General features: G+C 41.9%; 1 pseudogene; it reads left to right on the top strand.

The window, feature by feature from the left end:
* Positions 1-79: 79 nt before the first annotated feature.
* LOC112651998 (actin-like) lies at positions 80-11,948 on the top strand (annotated as a pseudogene).
* Positions 11,949-22,680: the final 10,732 nt, after the last annotated feature.

Genomic DNA, 22,680 nt, shown 5'->3' with positions numbered 1-22,680 from the left:
TTCTAGCTCACTTGCTGTAGCCGGCCTGCATTCTGCATTCTCCCACCACCTTCAGCAATCGCAATGGAAGAGGAGTTTGGAACTCATCACTGACAACCGATGTGGCATGCGCATGGCGAGCTTTGCTGGAGACCATGCACCCTGAGCCATGTTCCCATCCATCATCTGTTGATTCTGACACCAGGGTCTTATGGGTGGGAATGGGCCAGGAGGACTCCTACATGGGCAATGAGGCCCAGAGCAAGCAGGGCATCCTCACCCTCAAGAATGTCATTAATCACAGCATTGTCACCAAATGGGACAACATGGAGAAGACCTGGCACCACACCTTCTACAACAAGCTGCACGTGGCCCCCGAGGAGCACCCCATGCTGCTGACCAAGGTCCCGAGAACCCCAAGGCCAATCATGAGATGATTCAGATCATGGAGAACTTCAACACCTCCAGCCATGTATGTGGCCATCCAGGCTGTGCTGTCCCTGTATGGTTCTGGCCACACCACTAGTATTGTCATAGCCTCTGAGGATGGGGTAACCCACACTGTGCCCAACTATGAGGGGCACACCTTGCCCCATACCATCCTGCATCTGGACCTGGCTGGACAAGACCTGACAGGCTACCTCCTGAAGATCCTCACAGAGTATGGCTACAGCTTCACCACCACAGCCAAGCAGGAAATTGTGTGTGACATCCAGGAGAAGCTCTGCTACATTGCCCTGGATTTCAAGCAGAGATAGCCATCACCTCATTTTCCTCCTTCCTGGAGAAGAGCTACGAGCTGCCAGATAGGCAGGTGATCACCAGTGGCAACAGCGGCTCCACCTATCCCAAGGTTCTCATTCAGCCTTCTTTCCTGGGTATGGCATCCTTTGATACCGGAGACAACCTTCAATTCCATCATGAAGTATGATGTTGGTATCCAGAATGACATCTATGCTAACACAGTCTGTCTGGTGGGAATGCCATGTACCCCAGCAATGCAGACCGGATGAAGAAGGAGATCACAGCTCTGACACCCAGCACAATGAAGAGCGAGATCATCTCTCCTCCTGAACGCAAGTACTCCGTGTGGACTGGGGGCTCCATTCTACCTTCACTGTCCATCATACTTCATCCTGAGGTTGAGAACATGTTTATGGACGAGAAATCCATTCATTTTAGAATCTGCAAGACTGTGAGGTTCTTTTTTTTTTAAGATTTTATTTATTTATTTGAGAGTGAGAGAACACTAGAGAGACAGAACAAGCATGAATGGAGGAAGCAGGCTCCCTGCTGACATGGGGCTCAATCCCAGGATCCCAGGATGATGACCTGAGTAGAAGGCAGACACTTTTTTTTTTAAGATTTTATTTATTTATTCATGAGAGACACAGAGAGAGAAAGAGAGGCAGAGACACGGGCAGAGGGAGAAGCAGGCTCCATGCAGGGAGTCCAATGTGGGACTCAATCCTGGGTCTCCAGGATCATGCCCTGGACTGAAGGCGGTGCTAAACCTCTGAGCCACCAGGGCTGCCCCACTTTTTTTTTTTTTTTTTAAGATTTTATTTATTTATTCATGAAAGACAGAGAGAGAGGCAGAGACACAGGCAGAGGGAGAAGCGGGCTCCATGCAGGGAGCCTGATGTGGGACTCCAGGATCACGCCCCAGGCCAAAGGCAGGCGCTAAACTGCTGAGCCACCCAGGGATTCCCAGAAGGTAGACACTTAACTGACTGAGCCACCCAGGTGCTCCTGACTGTGAGGTTCTTGATCTGTGCAGGATATTAATGTGTAAGGGCTGCCTCTTCCAAGATTTCTCTAGAAAATCTTGCCAGAGGCTGGCAAGAGTCCTGAACCAGTTGTCATTTCTGTCTTGCCGGTCTGACAGGGTTGGGAAGGTATGAGCCTAGGTAAACCCACTTTCCTTTCTTACCAGATATTTTCCTGCCAAAACACAGTGGGTTGTTAGTTGCCTTGAGTTGGAAATTGGTTTGCATTTCCAACAGTAAATTTATTCATCCTTTTAATTTATGTAAGCTTTTTGTACACAATTCTCTCTCTCTCTCTCTTTTTTAAGATTTTATTTATTTATTAATGAGAGACAGAAAGAGAGAGAGAGAGAGAGAGGCAGAGACACAGGCAGAGGGAGAAGCAGGCTCTATGCAAGGAGCCCGATGCGACTCGATCCCGGGTCTCCAGGATCACGCCCTGGGCGGAAGGCGGCACTAAACTGCTGAGCCACCGGGGCTGCCCTGTACACAATTTTAAATTCTTTAAGAGACGTGGACAAGTTTTGGTTTTCTATTGTCATGTGAGAACATTAGGCCCCAGGGATGCCTCATTGTGTGAGGAAAATAAAGTGCTGCAGTAAAAAAAATCAAATCAAATCAAATCAAATACTGATTCTACCATTCACAGGACGTGAGACCTTAAGCAAGTTACTTAACCTCGCTGAACTTCACTTTCCCTGTCTGCAAAGTGAAGGAAACTATAATAATAACTACCTTATCTAGGTGTTTGTGAGGATTAAATTAGATACCTCTAAACCTACTACTGGGCACTTTGTAAGCACGTATTAATTGTTAGTAATTATTAGTAATGATTTATATGCTGTTGCATTCTTACATTTTTTGAAAAAAATTATTTAATTATTTTAGAGAGCGAGAGAGAGTAGGGGGAGGGGCAGAGGGAAAGGAAGAGAGAATCTTAAGCAGACTCAGTCCTGATTGTGGACCTGAGATGGGGCTTGATCCTAGGGACCCTGAGATCAGGACTTAAGCTGAAACCATGAATCAATTGCTTAACTAACTGTCACCCAGGTGCCCCTACATTCTTGTATTTTTATGATGAACATGCATTGCTTTTGAAATTCTAAAAATTATTTTTAAATGTATAGTCAACCTTAATTTTGAGTGTTTACTAATTTAAAGGCATTCTTAAATTATCAAATCATGCTTTGAGCTGGAAATTTTCACCCTGCTCTCTTGGTGTTTCAGAGAAAATGGAGGCTGCTGATTTAAGGTTTGAATTGTCCTTTTAGTTATTTGTTTCCATTTTATAAACCAAGGAAGAAAAATTTCCTGGGCACAAAAATTAATGAACTTGTGGTACTATTTTTTTTTACCAAAATTGATCTTGAAACAACTACTAACAGTATTAAATTTCCTAATCTACAAAGAGTTCCTTTAAATATTCCATTGGTCATTTGGATCTTCAAAGCAAAGCAAGTCCAGCTAAATTTCATGTTGACCCCTAAGGCTTTTTGTTTTAGTGCAAGAGAACTCTGTTAATAATCTAGCATTTTCCCCAAGATCCTGTCTCATTTCCCTCTGGCTGATTTGAACACTCCATTTTAATTCATTGCCTGTGGAATTAGTAATTATATGATTTCTCTTGCGACTCCAATCTTAAATAATGATATCCCTTCAATAAGTCGTGTTCTATTTATAGGACTGAAAGAGAAATTTGATTTTTTAGAAGAAAACAGCAGCAATACTAGATAGAAATCACTGCTTAAATGTATTTTAGAAGACATTTCCTAGCCTTTTTTTTTTTTTTATTGCTTTATTCATGTTTCTGGTCAGAAGAACCAGGATGCAAAATGGGGAGCTTGTGAGATTCTCAACCCAGCTCGACCCACCAATGCTTGGACTCAACTAGTAGCCACTCACTAGGATCTCCAAATGGATACCAGGGCCATTTTCCAGACCTTAGGAGTCCTATAGCCTTTAACCACCCAACTTGTAAGTACCTACAAGCTAACAAGTGCTTTTCTTGAGGCTATCTTTCTGTGTGTATGTGTGTGTAGCAGCTTTATTGAGATATAATTTATATACTCCGCAACTTACCCATTTAGAGTGCACAATTTATTGATTTTTAATATATTCACAGAGTTGTGCAATCCTTACCACAATGAATTTTACAACATTTCCATCGCCCTAAATAGGAACATCATATCCACTAAGAACACTCCACTTTTCACATAATGACACCAAGCTAATCCAAAATGTATTTACATTTATCCTACTAAAGCAAAAGAGACAGATTAGAAGGAAAGCTCAAACTGTGCATAGTGGCCTAATTTTTAAATTCTGTCACTGTGTTTTGTCCTATCTCAAATTATGGAAAGACTATTTTCCAGGATTTTAATTTTTGTTAATTTGGGAAATTTATATTTTATAACCCAAAAGATTGAAATTGAGAAGATACAGAATTTTCCAGCACCTAAAATTGTTAAAATAGGCACCTGGGTGGCTCAGTCAGTTAAGCTCCCGGCTTCATTTGCCTCAGGTCATGATCTCAGGGTGGTGAGATCCAGCGGTGAGTCAGGCTCTACCCTGGGTATGGAGTCTACTTAAGATTCTCTCAGTACCCCTGGGTGGCTTCCGGGGTCGAGTCCCACATGGAGCTCCCTACGAGAAGCCTGCTTCTCCCTCTGCCTGTGTCTCTGCCTCTCTTTGTGTATCTCTCGTGAATAAATAAAATCTTAAAAAAAAAAAAGACTCACTATATTATGATCTGAACTTTGCAGTCTAGAAGAATATGTGTCTCTCAACATTTTTGAAAATATGATGATGAACATTCTTCTATCTAGAAAGAAAAAAATATGATCCTATTTATCAAGTTTCCAGAATAGTGTAGACTTTTATGGAGCACTTGCGTCTTCTCATCCTAAAGGCCTGAGTAGGCTTTAGGGACAAATGGAGTAAGACATAATGATGTAACTTAAGAAGCATTACAAAAGAAGATATGTCTTTAATTATTGCAAGGACATTCTTCATTTTGCTTACAACAACATCCCTGGTTACAGAAGTCAGAAATTCATATGGGCTAATACATTTTTATTGTAGGCACTCACACCTTAGCACAAATTATTTTAATAACTACACTTACCTCTTAACCCTTGCTTAAGTACAGAACTAAGATGTTCTGATAGTAGAGGAGGTGCTTTTAAAAAGATGGAAAACAAGTAATTTTATAGCTTACAAAGGGGAATTGGAACATACCACATACATTAAATTTGTTAGGTTACTTATGGCTCACAACGACACCATGAGATAAGCAGTATAATTTTTATTTTAAAAGAAGGGGAAAAAGTAAAAGACACCCGGGTGACTCCATTGGTTTAGCATCCGACTCTTGATTTGGGCTCAGGTCATGATCTCAGGGTTGTGAAATCAAGCCCCTTGTCTGGCTCTGTGCTCAGTCAGTACAGAGTTGGTTGGGATTCTCTTTCCCTTTCCCTCTGCCGCTGCCCCCATTCATGCTATCAATCAATCAATCAATCAATCAATAATCTTTAAAAAAGGGGGGGAAGAGTCTAAACAAGTTATTAAGGTCACACAGATTATACAAGGAGAACCAGGATTTTAACTCATATCTATCTGAGTCCAAAAAAATCAGAGCACCCACTATCTGTCCTGAATAGAGAATAAATACTTGCTAGATGCTGGGGCTGGGAAGGAGAGAATGTGGAGAGCAGAGCTATACCGAAACCAAACCTTCCGTTCTCTACAATTTTTTTTCTGTGCCCCTGGTTGCCACAACCACCTGCTGGCAGCACCTCCAACCCCAATGGTTCAGCTGTGCAGAAGTGCTAATGGGTCCCTAAATGCTTCCTGGCTTAGTGGAGAGGGGAGCTACTGTAGTTGACTAAGTTAGGATGGCAGCAACTGCTGCTGCCTGAGCCACACACACTCCAGCAAAACTTCCTTATTTGGAAAAGTCTTTCCCATGCTATCTGGGCAGAAAGAATACAATCTTACATTTAAGAAAAACAAAATGCTTTGACCTACATCAGAAGGAGCACTTGAAAACACTGAAACACAGAGAAATGGCAAAAATATCAAGTATATTTCCCTTTTTAAAAGATTTACTTATTTATTTATTTGAGAGAGAGAGAGAAAGAGAAAGAGAGCATATATGTGCAAGCAAGCAGGGGGGTGGGGTAGGTGCAGAGGGAGAGAGAGAATCCTGAAGCAGAGTCCCCGCCCAGCACAGAACCTAGTGCAGGGCTCAATCTCAGGACCCTGAGACCATGAACTGAGCCAAGATCAAGAGTCGAATGATTAACCGACTGGGCCACCCAGGTGCCCATGACCGGTATATTTCTAAATACTTTGGTCAAGTGGAAGGTACGGGGCAGGGAGGGCGGTGGGTGAGGGGGGAATGCTTCATCAGATAGCTAAAAGAACATTCAAGAATCCTTTTTCTTTAACCCCAGAAGTTGGTCTAGTCAACAGTAAGCTTTACATCTCAGTTATATGAAATTTAGCACACTTTTTACTGGAACAAAGAAAAATACATTTTAGAATTATTTATGCTGATCAAGCCAGGAGGGACCTTAATGGCAGACACTGTACTTTCTCAGATACTGTAGCATTGCTTCTCCTCCCCTGTGCAGAGGCTATATTTGAAAAGGCAGGACCAAGTGGATATTTGCAGGATGGGCCAGTGAGGTCAACCTGAGTGTCAGCAATTGTGGCTCCTGGAGCAGCTCCACTACCAAAGAAAAGAGGGGACTTAAGTCTCAACTCTGCCACTAACTTGCTGGGTGAATTTGGGCAAATTACTTAACCTTTCTGAGTGGACCTCTGTTTGCTCTCCTTTGAAGAGAGGTTGGACTAAATGATCTCAACAGCCTTTGTGGAATTGACTTTCTATTTTGTGACTTCCATAATATGGAAAAGGGTTTGTCTAGGCTAAAATGTGCAATAGAAACCATAGGTTTCCAATATCCCTTACACACCCCTCATTTCCTAACTTTCCTCCTGGTCATTCCTCCCAAAGGACCCAGTGGTATGCAAAGCACAATAAGCTGAATATCATTCCCAGTGCTTATCAAAATTTATCTGTCCCATGTTCCATTCCCTCAGAGTCTGCTTTCAACCACCTGGCCCTGAGTGATGACGATTAAATCAGATAAAATAATCCTCATTGAGATTAGCTAACATGTAACCCCCCTTGCAAAATACCTTAAAAATAATCACAATATACATCTCCTCTCCAAAGTTCCTAATATCTGCATTATTCACTTATGTGTAGGGAGACAATTAGTGAAAGGGTCTTCCTATGCCCCTCAAATTGCATTAAGATTGTATTGCTGGGACGCCTGGGTGGCTCAGTGGTTGAGAGTCTGCCTTTGGCTCAGGTCCTATTCCAGGGTCCTGGGATCAAGTCCCACATCGGGCTCCCCACAGGGAGCCTGCTTTTCTCTCTGCCTATGTCTCTGCCTCTCTCTCTCTCTTTGTCTCTCATGAATAAAGAAAATCTATTTAGAAAAAAAAAAGGTTGGATTGCCTTCTCTGATCGGTGACACTTGGTGAAGTTGTCTTATCTTGGCAGGAAGATTGGAAACTCAAGATGGAGATTTTGTTTTCCTCTGCATTAATCTGCAGCTAATGCCAGTGAACATTATCCTTGTTTAATTACACTCACTAACCAACTGACACAACTTCCCCTGGGAAGAAGCTTATCCGACTCTGACTCATGCTTTACAGCGTGTTGGATTTGAGGAAATGGATAATATACGCCCCGCTGGCTTTGGAATTTTAAACAGAAACCCACATGCCGCCAAGTCTCCAGCTTACTCCCAAATATGGGAGAATGTGTGCCCCAGCCACGGTTGCAGGAGGCATGCTCAGTGTGACAACAGGCAAGACCCAGGGTGTGCGCTGAGTGCCAGGCCAGGCCAGGCCGGGGGAGCCAGAGCAAGCATCCACTTATAGGAAAAGGAACAACCCCAGAAAAAAACAAGGAGAATGCCTCTTCTAAGGACTATGTCCCTTTTCTAGAGCTATCTTGATGATGACTTAGCAGTGAATGTCTTATTAAAAGTGGAATTAAAAAAAAAAAAAACAAAGTGAAATGAGTTGCCAGCACCAGGAACTAAAGAGGTATGATTTCAAGGGGCCAATCTTTTTTTTTTTTTTTTAATTTATTCATGAGAGACAGAGAGAGAGGCAGAGGGGAGACCTAGGCAGAGGGAGAAGCAGGCTCCCTGCGGGGAGCCAGATGTGGGACTTGATCCCAAGACCCCCTGGATCACGACCTGAGCCGAAGGCAGCCGCTCAACCACTGAGTCACTCAGGTGTCCCTTTTTGTTGTTGTTAATTTATTTATTCATGAGAGACACAGAGAGAGGCTCCAGGGGCCAATCTTAAGAGGTTTTTAAAGCAGACACAGCATGTCAGAACAGGAGAGAAAATGATAGGAGCTTTGTGTTGAGCTGCTGGGGTCCCCCTGCACCCAGATCATGGCAAAAAACCATCTGGTAGCCAGTGTGCACCAGGCTTCTCTAGAATCAGAGATGTTGCCAGAGCAGAGCTAACTGGGGGCGATTACTCTAATGTCTGAGTCTGAGCTTTGGGGGCAGAGGACAGTAACCCAGAGGAGAAAGAGATGGCTCATCAACTGGAGGTCAAAAAAGAAAGATTCACAGTCCGATTTAACTCCGATCCCCAACTCCATGGCTGAGCCCCTCCTCCTTTTGCCTTGATGGAGTATTTTCTTTGCATAAGACACTGTTCGAAAGCACTTCATGTGCATCATTTTATTCGGGTAGGTTTTTTTATTATCCCCATTTACAGATAGTAAGATTAAAGCTCATACAGGTGAAGTAACTTGCCCAAACTCCCATAGCCAGTACACAGCAAAGCTGAGGTTTGATTCCAAGTGCTTCCTTTCTAAAGGTGATGTGTTTATTACACAGGCTGCCTTAAAAAGTATGAGAAAGAGGGAATATCAACCCTAATCCACCACTCAAAAATAAGCACTGTATTCTTTCCAGATCTCTCTTCATATAAATGTTTGTGGTGTTTATTTTAACCTGATTTTAGTAGAATAAAATCTGAGATTGACAGGGCTTCCAGGAAGAGGGAGAATGAGTCACCCTCTGTAATTTATCCAGATTTCTCTTCCCCTTAAAAAGCTCTAGTTTAGGGAACCTGCACTTGGTTGAGTCCTAAGCCCTCTGCTGGTCTCCAAGAGGCGCGGGTGTCTTGCTGGGAGCATCATACCCAAGTACACAGTAGGTACTCAATTGTTTCTCTCCAGTGGCATTGTCAAAGATAGATTTTTCTGTGATCCTTGCCCTCTGCTCTGGTGTAGATATTTAAGAGCTTTGTGTTCCTTTCCTCTCCAGATGGTGCTGGAGAGGAAAGGTGTTGGAGCCAAATAAAGAACCAACTGCCCAAGGAGCCTAAAAACGCAAACACATCATGCTCTGGAAAGCAAAATTGATGCCACTACTGCTGTCCTAAGACTGCCCTTTAAAGCCCTTACTCAGGGGCACCTTGGTGGCTCAGTTTGTTAAGCATCTCACTCTTGATTGTGACTCAGGTCATGATCTCTGGGTTGTGAGGTCAAGCCCCACATTCGGCTCCATGCTGGGTGTGGAGCCTGTTTAAGATTCTCTCTCTCTCTCTTTCCCTCTGCCACTCTCCCCTGTCTCCAATAAATAAATAAATAAATAAATAAATAAAGCCCTCCCTGAATTTGTAATCCTGGTCTTTCTCATGGCTCCTGATGAAATGAAGAACTTTGAGGGCAGAGATGGTCACTGGTGAGGTTAAATGTGTGTGTTGTGGTAGTGGGGAAGAACAGAGTGGGATCTAGGTTCAATGACACTCCTTGAGCTCATAGGAGCTCCTGTCATCAGATCTAGTGTGACTTCAGGAGGCTAGAGAATCACCCACAGGCAATGACAGGACTGACTCCAAGGGGCGGTGAATTTCCCTGATTGGTCATGAGGCCTTAGCTGAGGAAGCAGAATGAATCATGACAAAAGCTAACCAAGGACACAGGAAACCTGCTTTCCTTCTCACTTCTCACTAACCAGTACCTTCTCTGTAACACGTATAACCACACATATTCTCTTAGAAAAAAAAATTACATATATTTTACTATGATTGAAAAGAAGATACCAATCCAGGTTCAATATTCTCTCTCCTTGGGGCACCTGGGTGGCTCAGTGGTTGAGTGTCTGCCTTTGGCTCAGGGTCCTGGGATCGAGTCCCACATTGTGCTCCCTGTAGGGAGCCTGCTTCTCCTTCTGCCTATGTCTCTGCCTCTCTCTGTATCTCTCATGAATAAATAAATAAAATCTTTTAAAAATATATTCTCTCTCTCCTTATTCCCATGTCTATATATTCCTCAGGGTTTTTTTCCCCAAGCAATGTAATCCACAATATTGCATTTGAATCCCCTCAGTTTGTGATATAATAAGAGTTGTTATGATTAGTTTCCTAAACCAGAGATTACTAATTTTTGTCTTTTTCTTTTTGCTAACTTTTTGTGGAAGTGTGACATATATACAGAAAAGTGCACAAATCATAATTGCTCATCCTAAGGTATACATATCTTTTTTTTAAGGTATACATATCTTTGACTTTGATAGATATTGTCAGATATTTTTCAAAGGTGGTTGTAACCAATTTACACTTCAGTAGCAATGTCTGAGAGCTCCAGTTGCTCCATATCCTCACCAACACTTAGTGTTGTCTGCCTTTTTTATTTTAGCCTTTCTGGTGTGATGTGTAGGCATCTCCTATTGTGCTTTTTTTTTTTTTAATATTTTATTTACTTATTCATGAGTGACACAGAGAGAGAGGCAGACACAGGCAAAGGGAAAAGCAGGCTCCATGCAGGGAGCCTGACGTGGGACTGGGCTGAAGGAAGCACCAAACCACTGAGCCACCCAGGCTGCCCTCCTATTGCTCTTTTAATTTGCATTTTCCTGCTAATTAGAGAATTGAGTATTTTTTCACATGTTTATTAACCATTGGATATGCTAGGGGCTTTTTAAGTTTTGTTTTCCCAGTTATCAAAGTAATACATGCTAATTGAAAAAGATTTGGCAAATACAGAAAGGAATGATGATGGCTTTGTACTATGTCAATTTAGCTAAATTGGAACTATGTTTTTCAGAATTTTTTTCCTTGTCTGGTTCTGGGCTAGAGTTGGCCAGGAGACAATTTGCATAGGCCTTGGAGGGCAGAAGGGAAGGAGCCATGTTTTTGCGCAGGAGGTCTGAATAGAGGCAGGCACCATTACAGTTCACACAAGTTGTCTCAGATCTGCTGACTCATCTTGTTGGCACAGGAGGGCAGTTGGACTCACAGTTCCCAACAGATTTTGTCCTTCGACTTGTCTACCTCCTGGGTCAAACGTGTGGCTCCTTGCCAAAGGATCCAACTCCTTCTGCAGATCATTGCCATCACTGAAGCTAGAGGTTGTGGAGGCGGTGAGAGATTGATATGACAGTTCTACTTCACCCTTGTGGTGCCACATTTTTCTTGCAATTTCTGGTTTGCTCCCGCTCCCCCATATTTCACATCTCTTTGTTCTTCCTGACTACCTACCTTCCTGATTTCAGGCCCAGCCCCAAAAACATAAGCAGCAAGTGCATGCAAGCTGTTGAACCAGCTCCCACGGTTGCATGATGTCAAATCCCCACAATAAACCTCTGACTCTGTCATTCTTAGATGTTCTTCATCTCTAATTAAACACTGAGAAGAAACCAACTTCACCTCTCAACCCACACCCATGGGCCACTATCAACATCTCAGTGTGTATTTTTCCCACCTGGCGTCTTTTCATTGAAGAGAATGAGCTCTGAGGTGAAGGATTGCTCAGGGCTCTGCTGGCAATGTGGCAAAGCAGTCAGTATGCTGGTTTCATCCCTGCTAATGTGGTGTGTTGCTTCCACTGGGTCCCAGAATCCCTGAGTGACTCTTGACTCCTCCAGCCTTCCTGGGGCCTTCTAGCTCTGAGCACGAGCTCTGTGCCTGTGAGAGCAGCTTTTGATCACATTTTCCTGGGCTCTGTAGCCACCTGCTTTTACAGCTTCCCCATTTTGTTCTGACCAAATTATAGGAGTTCCACCTTTCTGTTCCTCTTCAGAAAAAGAACAGTCTTTTAAACCAAGAGTCATGCTGTCATCCACACCCAGAGAACCTACCGAGAAGTGATGGCCACCAGGGGGCCAGAGAGAGTCCTCAGGCCTTCTCCCCACCAAACACAGGTCCCGTGAAGTCACGTAGAGCTGGAGTCCTTTGATTTAAGCATTACTGTCTTGAGAGTTCTCTTTTAAAATATAAGTACTCCTGAGAGAGGCAACGCATGAAATCCATAATTCTCCAGAATGCATTTCCCAGATGCACTAGTAAGTGACATGGTATCACAAAACCTTCTGGAAGAGAACAGGCTGGACAGGAGGCAGCCAGGGGAAGGTGAAGCCAAAGAACAAATTACCTGCTGTGCAATTTGGCCAAGAACCTCCGGGACAATGGGTTTCACAAAAAACAAGAGTCAACATCCATTTTCTGCTCAAACCTGAGACTTGGGCCCAGGCTCTGCTCCTCAGCTAGAGGGTGGACCCACGGGGACCTTGTTTCTGAGAAGAACAGAACCAGAGAGAAGCATCTGGAGATAGAGTGCAATTTAGAAACTAGTGATGATAAGAAGGAACTGGTGACACATACTCTCCCAGTGTGTCAGTTCTGCCTCATTGGTTTCTTGAAGAAGAACAAAAAGTGGGTGTTGTCGTTAAGGTTTCTTGCTTTGTTTACTTTCCTTTTCCAACAGCTATACCTACGGTTGGGCTCGTTACTGGTTTGTTCCTATCACCACCCACCAAGATGAGAGGACAGTTACCCCACAGGTTGGCTGCTCACCCGGGAGCCCCAGGAAGGCAAGGAGGCCATAGCCCAAAGCACAGGAGTGCCCAGGGGTAACATTATCCTGCCAGAGCTAAACAAGAAACTGGGTGTTTAGAATAACTTCAAGAAAGTCGTGGGTGTTTCCTCTGTCAGAGAAACAAGAAACCACAGTGAGATAATGGATGGCTATATTCAGGTCACAGATTATCAGCTGCCATTGCTGCTTCCTGTTCAGAATTCGATGAAACTCCTTTCTAGTCACTTGGAGCTTCATGGATTCTGCAAGTGATAGCATTTAGTCGTGTGAGGCTTGGAAGTGCTGCTAACCAGAGGTGCCACTGGGGTTATTTTGAAGATGGGTTGTGAGGCTTCAGGGGCCTGTTCCTGGTAAGAGTAGGTGGTGAGTAAGAGACCAACAGTAAGAATAATTTTTTGCCAAACTCTTGGTATTTTTCAGGCTTTTAGATTAAGAGATTTTTTGGTACTACTTCATTTGACTCTTTCTATAAAAAGACTTTATTTTTAAGTACCCTTGATACCCAACATGGGGCTTGAACTCACAACCCAAGATCAAAAGTCATATGCTTCATCAACTGAGCCAGTCAGGAGCCCATCATTTGACTCTTAAAACAAGTGCTATGTAAAAGGCAAGTTGGTGAGGATACAGAGAAACTGGAACCTTCTACACTTTTGCTGGGAATGCAAAATGGTGTAGCCACTATGAAAAGCAATGTGGAGGTTCTTCAAAATGTTGAAAATAGAATTAACCCACAACTATATGGTCAACTAATCTTCGACAAAACAGGAAAGTGTATCCAAAGGGAAGAAGATAGTCTCTAACAAACGGTGTTGGGGAAACTGGACAGCAACATAAAAAAGAATGAAGGCGGACCACTTTCTTACACCAAACACCAAAATGAATTCAAAATGGATCAAAGACCTAAATATGAGACCCGAAACCATGAAAATCCTAGAGAAGAACACAGGCAGTAACCTCTTAGACATCAGCTGTAGCAAGTTCCTGCTAAATATGTCTCCCGAGGCAAAGGAAACAAAAGCAAAAATAAACCATTGGAACTTCATCACAATAAAAATCTTCTGCACAGGGATCCCTGGGTGGCTCAGCAGTTTAGTGCCTGCCTTCTGCCCAGGGCGTGATCCTGAAGTCTGGGATCAAGTCCCACATCAAGCTCCCTGCATGGAGCCTGCTTCTGCCTCTGCCTCTGTCTCTACCTCTCTCTCTCTGTCTCTCTCTCTCTCTCTCTCTGTGGGTCTCTCATGAATAAATAAATAAAATCTTTAAAAAAAATCTTCTGCACAGTGAAGGAACAATCAATAAAACTAAAAGGCAACCTACTGAATAGGAGAAGATATTTGCAAATGACATATATAATAAAGGATTACTATCTAAAACCTATAAAGTACTTATCAAGCTCAACAACACCCCAAAAATGAATATCCAATTTAAAAATGGGCAGAAGACGTGAAAAGATATTTTTCCGAAGAAAACATATAGATGGCCAACAGACACATGAATAGATGCTCAACATCACTGATCACCAGGGAAATGCAAATCAAAACCACAATGAGCTATCACCTCACATCTGTCAGAGTGGCTAAAATTAACAACACAGGAAAGAACAGATGTATGTGAGGATGTGGAGAAAGGAGTATTCTCTTGATGGGAATGCAAACTGGTGCAGCCACTCTGGAAAGCAATATAGAGTTTCCTCAGAAAGTTAAAAATAGAACTACTCTATGATCCAGCAATTACACTACTGGCTATTTACCTACAGAATGCAAAAATACTAATTCAAAGGCATTCTGGGGCATCTGGGTGGCTCAGTCAGTTAAGCATCCCACTCTTGATCTCAGCTCAGGGTTATGAGTTCAAGTCTGTGTTGGGCTCCACACTGGGTGTGGAGACTACTTTAAAAAGGGGGGAGGGGCAGCCCAGGTGGCTCAGCGGTTTAGCACCGCCTTCAGCCCAGGGCGTAATCCTGGAGACCTGGGATCGAGTCTCGCATCGGGCTCCCTGCATGGAGCCTGCTTCTCCCTCTGCCTGTGTCTCTGCCTCTCTCTCTGTGTCTCTCATTTATAAATAAACAAAATCTTTAAAAAAGGGCGGGGGGAGATACAAGCTCCCCTCCCCGTGTTTACAGCAGCATTGTCTATAATAGCCAAATTGTGGAAACAGCCCAAGTGTCCATCAAAATAAAGAAGATGTGGTATACACACACACACACGCACATGTAATGAATTATTACTCGGCCATAAAAAAGGAATGAAATCGTGCCATTTGAAATGACATGAATGAAGCTAGAGACTAGTATGCTAAGCAAAGTAAGTCAATCAGAGAAAGATAAATATCATATGATTTCACTAATATGTGAAATTTAAGAAATAGAACAAATGAGCAAAGGATAAATGAGAGAGAGGCAAACCAAGAAATAGACTCTTGGCTATAGAGAACAAACTGGATGGTTACCAGAGGGGAGGTGGTTGGGAGGAATGGGTGGAATAAGTGATGGAAATTAAGGAGTGCACTTGTGATAACACTGGATATCACATAGAATAGATGAATAACTATATTGTACATCTGAAACTAATATGCTATATGTTAACTAACTGGAATTTAAATAAAAATTTTTAAAAATAAAAAAATTGAAAATATAGAATTATTGTGTCATTCAGCAATCCCACTTCTGGGTATTTATCCAAAAGAATTGAAATCAGGATCACCAATCAATATTAGCACTTCTATGTCCATTGCACCACTATTCACACTGGTCAAGATGTGGAAACAACTTAAATGTTCACTGAAGGATGAATGGATAAAGAAAATGTAGGGGCACCAGGGTGGCATTGTCCATTAAGCCTCTGACTCTTGGTTTCAGCTCAGGTCAGGTCGTGCTCTCAGGGTCCTGGGATTGAGCCCCATGCAGGGCTCCATGCTCAGTGTGGAGTCCACTTGAGATATTCTCTCTCCCCTCCCCCCAACCCCCTTCCCCCATCCCACCCCCACCCCACAAATATGCTCTATCTCTCTCAAATAAATAAATAAATCTTTTTTTAAAAAAAGAAAGAAATATACATTCAATGGGATATTATTCAGCCTTTAAAAGAAGGAAAGCCTAAAAATATGTGACAGCATGGTTGAGCCTTGACAACATCACACTAAATGAAATAAGTCAGTTACAAGACAAGTATTATATGATTGCACTTACATGAGACACCAAAAATAGTCAAACTCCTAGAAGCAGAAAACAGAACTGTGGTGGCCAAGGGCAGGCTGGAGAGTTGCTAATCAATAGGTTTAGAGCTTTAGTAATGCAAAATGAATAAGTTCTAGAGATCTGTATAACATTATGCCTGTAGTTAACAATACTGTGTTATACACTTAAAAATCTGTTAGGAACAGATATCATGTAAAGTGTTCTTACCACAATAAAATAAAAATACAAATTTAATTTTAAAACCACCCTATGAGAGCACCTGGGTGGCTCAGTCGGTTAAGCATCTGCCTTTGGGCTCAGGTCATGATCCCAGGTTCCTGGAATTGAGCCCCACATCTGGCTCCTTGCTCAACAAAGAGTCTGCTTCTCCCTCTCCCTGTGTCCCTACCCCACACCCATTTGCTGTCTCTCTCTCTCTCTCTCTCAAATAAATAAAATCTTTAAAAAACACCACCCTATGAGAATGGTACTATTATTATCCCCATTTTATAGATGAGACAAGAGGATCATAAATGTTAAAGTAATTTGCCCAGGGGTCACAGTAGTAGAACTGGGAGCTACAGTCAAGACTTGCTTCTCTCTCTCTCTCTCTTTCTCTCTCTCTTTCTCTCTCTCTCTCAGTACTTTATTGAACTATCATTTGCATATACTTAATATGTGTATACCCATGTGGCCACCAACCAGATTAAAATTAGAGCACTTACATCATTCTTAAAGAGTTCCCCTGTGCCCCTCTCCAGCAAGTACCCACTCCCCCTAACTTCCAAGGTAACCAATATTCTGACTTCTATCCTCATACATTCATTTTACCTATTCTTGAACTTCATATGAATGAAATCATACTCTTATATCTGGCTTCTTTTGCTCAGTATAGTGTTCTAGGATTTGTCCACACTGTATGTATCAATTTATTCCTTTTTATTGCTTGAGCAGTATTTGATTTTATGAATATACTATCCAGTTTACTCATCCATTCTCTTGTTGATGAATATTGAGGTGGTTTCCAGTTTTAGAGCCCTTTTGAATAACGATGCCATGAACATTCTTCTTAGGTAGGAATAGGTTTTACTTTATTTAATACTGTCAAAAAACAGCCTAGTTGCTCCACATCCCTGCCAACACATGGAGTCATTGGTCTTTTCATTCTTGCCTTTAGAATGAGTGTGAGAATGGGCTCTTTCCAATTCCAAAGCCTATGCAGCACCATAAAGTTCTGGATTTGAGCTCTTGCTTCATCCATGGCTGTCTGTCTTGGGTAGGAATAAGTGGCCTAAGTACCACTTACATGCTGGCAGCAAGAATGAAAAGTGGCTTTTCCAAGACAGCTAGTGTCTTAGAGATCTGCCTCCTCCATCATTTCTGAGGCGTGCCCATCAAATTCAAGATTAAGTGTATACATGCCATTCTCTAGGAAAGCTCTCTTAGAGAAAGCTCTCCTGTGGCTTCTGGTACAGGGGTGTGTGCCAAGTGTGTGGCCAGTGTGGTCAGAGCCTACTGTGAGGTTGGGCCTGTTCTTCACTGTTAACAACTTGGAGTGCTTCAAGTTAGAACATCAGAAGGCTCTCAAGGATGTCCTGGCCCAGGAAGTGCGTTAGCCTGAAGCATAAAAACTCTACAACTATTTTTTGGCTTGGTGTTATCCCCCAGTGTGACCTTGGGTGAGTTTTTTAACCTTTTGTGACTCAGTTTTGTAAACTATTAAATGGGGGCAGCAATTGGTTCTTCAAGGGCTTCTTATTGTTCTTAGAGTGTCTGTTTCCTCAGCTCATCTTTCCCTCACATCCCCTGTGCTTCTACTGCACTGACCTATTTAATGTTCACCAGCAGGATATCTTCTTTCTATAAAAGCTGCTTTTAGACAGGGTATTCCCTTTCTCTGGAACAGCCTTTCCCACCTTGTCCAACTGGCAAACCTTTCTTTATTCTCCAACACTCGACATAAGCTATATCTCTCTGAAGCCTTCTCTGGTCATTCCTTGTCTCTTCTGGCAGATGGAGGGCCCCATGACAGTTGGTGTTATACATCCATTCCTATCACATTGTTCTTTGTGAGTCTTCCCCATCAGGCTGCGGGTTCCTTAATAAGAAAAAGCTCTAGCCCTGTGTCAGGCTCATAACAGTGGCTCAATAAACATTTTCTGAATTAATGAATAAATCTTGAAAGAAGAGGAAATATAGAAAAATATTTTTAAAGGAAATTAAGCTTTCATTATTGTCTTCGTTAGTAAAAAAAATATATATGCATATTATAAAATATTCAAGCAAGGGAAGTAGAGGTTTCTCCTCTTCCACCCTACATCCAGGGACAGCCCTATCAGCAATTTGCTTCCAGACCTTTTTCTATACGTGTACATTTTTTTCCCAATAATGGGGTCATATTGTTCAGAAACCATTTTTATTTGTTATATCATGAACACCCTTTGGAAATGTCTCCTTTCTTCATTATTATTCAAATATAAGTTGGAAGAACAAGTCTCAGACTTTGTAAACAAGAAGGGGATAGAAACTTAAGGACAGAGTTTCCTTCTCCATTCAAATCTCTAAGAAATCTAAAAAGTCCCTTACTCATTCATTCCTTTGTTCTTTTTTTTTTTTTTGCATGGAGCCCAGTGAAGGACTTGAACTCACAACCCTAGGATCAAGACCTGAGCTGAGATCCCATCTAGGCCTTGCATCTCATTGGCTAGAACAAAACAGGATCCAGGACCCCCAGACACTTTGACTGAGTCACTCAGGTGCCCCAAATCCTTTGTTGTTTTCAGTTTTTAAAACTTTTTTAGGGACACCTGGGTGGCTCCTCAGTTGGGTGCCTGCCTTCAGCCCAGGTCGTGATCCCGGCATCCGGGATCGAGTTCTGCATCGGGCTCCTTGTCTATGTCTTTGCCTCTTTCTCTCAGTCCATGTCTCTCATGAATAAATAAATAAATCTTAAAAATAATAAAAATAAAATAAAACTTTTTTTAGAGGGGGGGTTGGGAGGAGAAAGAAAGAGAATCATAAGCAGCCTCCATGCCCAACACAAAGTCCAAGGCAGGGTTTCATCTCACAACCCTGAGATCATGACCTGAGCCAAAATCAAGGGTCTGACACTTAACCAACTGACCCACCCAGGCACCCTGTTCCTTTGTTCTTTTAATTACAAAAGTGATGTGAATGCACTGTAACAGATTCAGACAATACAGAAGTGTATAGAGAGGTAGATGTTTTCCATATATGTATGCATATATGTGTATGCAAAATTTTTAAGAAGAAAAAGATTTTACTATATGTGTTGCTTTTTTCTTCTTAATAGCTCATGGACAACCTTCCATATAGAAGGTCTCTATCAACTGCATTCTTTCTGATGCTTGCGTAGTATTCCTTTGCATGATATACTACAATTTAGATGTTTTCTAACCCACTGTTGATACAATACATCCATTCACAAAATACTATTGAACACCAATAAAAAAAACTAAGTATCAGTGTGGAGCTCACTATGACACGTTTATCCCAGGATGCTGTGGGAGCCCAGAGGAGACACACAGACTGGGGAGCCTGTATTTGACAGTACCTGTAGCCAAGGAGGATGGAACAAAAAATGTGAATCTAAAAGGCCAGCTGCCAAGCACTTTCCCTCCCATCTAGGCCTTACATCTCATTGGCTAGAACAATGCAGGATCCAGGACCCCCAGAAGGAGCTTCCAGAACATGAGCTGAATGGAGCAAGCACATTTTGCTTTAGATGAACAAATTGATTTTGCAGAAACAGGAAATTTCTCTCATACTTGAAGTCCTAAAATAGAAAAAATATGCTGGGATGCACAGGGACTTGGGGAATTTGGTTAATGTTGTGAAGTAAATTTGATGTGCATTTTGAATCTGACAATTTCAATGTGAGCTGTTCCTCGCTTCTCGAAAAGGCTTTTACTGAAAATTAAGAAATGTCAACTATCAAAGAATGTTCACATAGTAACAGAATGAAGTAAGAGAACACTTCTAAGTATCGCTGCTCTCAAAGGTGCAGGAAATGGAACCCTTCAGGCTCCACTGGGGAGACTATAAATCAGGCAACCTAGAGAGCCAAATGTGGCCTGGCCCAGCCTTCCTCTTTAGCCTTGACTCCAGATTTTCTCCCTGACACTGGCTCTGGTATTCCTCCAACTTAGCACACTGTCCACCTGAGGGCCTCTACACAGGCTTTCTTTGTCTGGAAAGCCCCTTGCTCCCCAGTCATCCTCAGACCCCTGGTCTCTCTAGTCTTCCTATTCATCCTGGATGTCTCAGCTTCAGGGAGGCTGTCTCTAAACTCCTAGTACAAATTAGTTTCCTCTTTGTACATTCTCTGACAACTCTGTTCTTTTTTTTTAAAGAAGTTACCACAATCCCCATAATATATTAATTCACGTGATTATTTGTTTAGTGATAATGTCTGTTTAGCGACACAGGATGAGCCTGTGTCGTTTTGCTCATAGCTGAATACCTAGGGTCTCATAAGTGTCAGACACAAAATCTCACCCAATATATATTTGCTGAATAAATGAATGCTTTTAGAGGGTAGTCTCTATCAAAATGGTAAATGTGAGGATACTGTGTGATTCAACCATCCTACTGAAGGACTCTATCCTATGGAAACAGCAAGACTGCCCTGAGACATGGGTGCACGTGTATCTGTGGATGCATCATTTGTATTAGCAGAGGTTTAGAAAATACCTCATCTGATACATCATTCAATGGAATACTATATAACCATTCAAAGGATATATATATATATATATATATATATAAATAACTGAATTACTGATATGAAAAATGTCAAGGGAGGGGTGAATGAGTAGAGCACAAAAGATTTTTAAGGCAATGAAATTACTCTATATGATACAAAAATGATGGATACATGTCATTATCTATTTGTTGAAACCCATAGAATGTACAACACCAAGAGTGAACCGTAATACAAACTATGGACTTTGGGTGATAAGGATGTATCAATATAGGTTCATTGATTACAACAAATATACCACTCTGGTGGGCTATGTTGATAGAGGGGGAGGCTGTATGTGGATAGGTGTAGGGAGTATATGGGAAATCTTTGTACCGTCTACTTGCTTTTGCTATGAGCTTAAAAGCGTTCTTTTAAAAAATCTATTTAAAGAAAAAAACAAGTCCTTGGGCCATATATGGAGGATTTCTACCTTTTCATTTACATATTTTACACATTTGTGTTTTTTGAATTTGTTACACTGCGCATATATATTAACTACCTTTGTAATTAAGAAATATTAAAGATCAAAAAGAAAGGAAGTAAAATACTGTCAGTCTATATATACAATCCATACTGTACGACTGCATACATGCACAATAACAAGCAGACATGCAAACATACTCAGAGCTCTTTAACCACCAATGATAGTATCCAAGCCTTTCCCTCAACATCTGCAGGATCACACATTTTCATTCAGTGTAGACCTTGCAGAGGGAGAGGAAAGCTGCTCAACTCCAGGAGATTGGATCAAACTTGGTCCTGAAAGAGGATGAATCTGGGACCCAGGGGAGGTTGGTCTGCAAGACATCTCTGCAAGACATCCAGGGAGGTGTCTTCTAAGCCTGGCACACTGTTCTTTCAGGTAGGCCCAAATAAGGTTTTTTTGCATAATTACATTTACATATTTTTTTAAAGATTTATTTATTTATTTGAGAGAGAGAGTGAGGAGGGGGGTGGAGAGGAGAGACAGAGGGAGAGGGAAAGAGAATACCCCAAGCAGACTCCACACTAAGCTCAGAGCCCAAAGCAGGGCTCAATCTCTGGACCCTGATGTCATAACCTGAGCTGAAATCGAGAGTCAGATGCTTAACCAACTGAGTCACCTCGGTGCCCCAACATCTACATATTTTTGTTGTGAAATTTAGACAATACAAAAAAGTACAAAGAACCAATAACCTATAGCTCCACATCCTAGTAATAATAGGACCTAGAGATAGAAACAACTTGGTGTAAATTCTTCTAAACTTTAAAAGTCACACATTTATAAACACAATATGTGTGCAAACATCTTATAAAACACTTGCCTGATTGACATATTTTCCTATTTTCATTTCTTTTTATATGCCTCTGCACTGGAGCTCTCACTTTTTTTTTAAGAAACATTTTATTTTGGAATAATTTTAGATTCACAGAAAAGTAGCAAAGGTAGTCAGAGAGTTCTTGTGTAACTTTCACCCAGCTTGCCCTAACATTAACACCTTACATACCTGAAGGTATCGAAACTAAGACATTAACATTAGTATAGTACTATTAACCTAAATTTAGGCACTGTTCAGATTTTACTAGTTTTTCCACTTATGTCCTTTTTATATTCCAGGATACCACACTGCATTGACACAAACAAGTTTTCACAATTTTCACCAGCTTCTTAAGTTGCCACTGCATGTAGCACTAATGTGGGTCCAGAGTGCCTTCCTACAGTTTTCTATCTCCTTGCTTTCAGGCCAAACATTTGCTTTTCTTATGTGCTTCTCCATAGACTGCCTTTTCTGAACCCCATAGATAAGAGCTCTCTCTAAAGACTCCTTTGGTCAGATAAATCCTGCTCACTGCCCTTTCTCTGAGTAGAGTAATTCCAGCCAGGAGGTTTGCTCATTAGGAAGCATCTCACCCAAGACTGGATTAGATCCATGGTGCTCTGGCTCCCCTCATTGTGCATCTTCTCTATGCCTTCCATTGTAATTCCAACACCATGACTTCCCTGAGCATGTCACCTGGGAGCCAAAGCCTTTACCTGCTTTCTCACTCATTCAATTCCTATGTCACTTTTAAATGCCTCCAA

This window comes from Canis lupus, chromosome 4 (assembly GCF_003254725.2).
Source record: "Canis lupus dingo isolate Sandy chromosome 4, ASM325472v2, whole genome shotgun sequence".
Classification (NCBI taxonomy): domain Eukaryota; kingdom Metazoa; phylum Chordata; class Mammalia; order Carnivora; family Canidae; genus Canis; species Canis lupus.
The sequence above is the reverse complement of the archived record's forward strand: the minus strand, read 5'-3'. Positions and strand labels throughout refer to the sequence as shown.